The sequence below is a fragment of the Aplysia californica genome, unplaced genomic scaffold, assembly GCF_000002075.1.
Source record: "Aplysia californica isolate F4 #8 unplaced genomic scaffold, AplCal3.0 scaffold00290, whole genome shotgun sequence".
In the NCBI taxonomy this organism is placed as follows: domain Eukaryota; kingdom Metazoa; phylum Mollusca; class Gastropoda; order Aplysiida; family Aplysiidae; genus Aplysia; species Aplysia californica.
The window spans coordinates 236620-238598 of record NW_004797560.1 but is presented as its reverse complement, the minus strand read 5'-3'; positions in this window follow the sequence as shown (position 1 = coordinate 238598).

The following is a 1979-nucleotide window of genomic DNA, read 5'->3' as shown; positions in this document are numbered from 1 at the left end:
TGGGGGGAGGATAAAAGGGGTGGGGATGGAAGGGAGACAGGGTGGAAAAGTCGAGACAATTTATTTTTTTGGGGGGGAGGGAGGTGGCGGCGTTAGCAATAAGGAGAAAGTGCAGGAAATCTAAGAGCCATAATTCATGTCATGAATACTTACTGTAAGAAGAATTGCAGAAACTGTGATGAAGGAGTTAATATTGAATTCATGTCGTGCATGTTTAATGGGCCCGCGGAGAGTTAACGGTATATTTATTTAACATTGTAGAGCAGGAGGAACGGGCGGACATAAAAATTGCTCTCGGTGTATCCTCTCTTATTTGTAGAATGCGAGTGCTAAATCGAATAATGAGGATTCAGTGGGGTAGACCTTTGTCCGATGTGGTAAAGATAACAGGTTGGCAACGACATTACAGTCGAACCTTCATTTGCGGTTATCTCTTATAGCGGTCATCTATACATATTATATTTGTGACAGTTCGTAACTTTCGCAGCCTAAAACTTCCGAACCACTTAACTTTCGAATTTGACAAAATTAATGTTGGTTCAGAATCATTTAAAGGGTGCCCAGTTTTATTGAGGAGTCTGAAGTCACTAGTTTAATTTTCAGTTTTTCATTCATTTCGTTTAGATCTAATCTTGGGAAAGTCCGTCTTCTAAAACGCCATGGTAAACAAGTGAGGCTTCCGTTCACTAGCCGAGCGCACTGTTTTGAGAGTATAGATCTAAACCTTCTAATTTTTTACATCTCTCAAGATTAATTGCTCCATTCCAGTACAGTGTAAATATCGTAGGCCAATAACTTTCGGCTGATGTTAATGCACCGATCATATCTTTCATCGAAAGGGGGCCCAGCTAGTCTCTTTTAGTGGTCACTTAAGGAAAAAAAAGGTTTACCTCCAAACCTTTATCAAATAGAGTGAGTATTTTCAGTAAATGCTAAAAGCTCTTGGGATAGATTTAAAAAAATTTGATAGAAGTGAAATGAAAAGATTTTTAAAATTCCGATTTCAGATGTGACACAATCTGTTGACTTTGTTAAGTCTAGTCAGTAACCTGAATTAATTCAATCTGTCTATTGCGACCATCTGTATTTTTTCTTTTTCTTTTTTAGTAAGTGTCTTACGGCGCACGCAACTGCATAAGTTCATATGAGCGCGCGGGACACACCAAACATTTTCAGGCGGTAGGAAATTTTGAATTTTGCCCGGGTGGCGGCCGAAGCCTACTTTTATCGTTTTTAGACCACCAAGAGATCTTTATCATGCGCAACTTGCACCCGGGACCTCCGAGATTTTTTGCCCTTGTCCGAGAAGGCTAGGTGTAGATCTTTCCCTCCAGAAGATCAGGGGTGTGGCAGAAAGACAGCAGTAAGGGGGAGCCTGCAAGTAGCAGTAGAAAGGTTGAAGAAAGAGTCAGGAGCCCAGAGGAGGGGGCAAAGGATGTGAGGGGTGGGGGCAGAAAGTGGTGACGAAAGCAGACGACAGAACATTGTAAGAGAGTAGGAAAGGATGTGAAAGGAGGCAATATTTTAGAGAACAAAATTTTTCGGTCGCTACCCGGATTTGAACCCAGGACCTTTGAATGACAGGCGATTTGTTTCTGAAAGAGAAGTCAAAATATAATAATTAATAATAATTATTATGCTTTTATGGATTTTGTTCGGTTGATATGATCTGGCTGGTTGGTCAGATTTCTGCGCCAATCAGATCATACAGACCCGACAAACTGAGCAAGAGTCTACCCCATCTATAGGGGGAGATGTAAAGAAGAAGGCGAGGGGGAATTTATTTGAAATATGAGTCTGACGGCAGTTCTATGGAGCCCCAGAGAGCAGTTTGTCCCAGTGATATTGCATTATTTAGAATATGATCATACCCAGGAGTATGGTGGAGTATGGGTGGGCATCTATCATATCGTTGAGAGAGGGGGTGGGGGAGGAGAGAGGGAGGGAAAGGGGAGGGGAGAGAGGGAAAGGGTGGAGGA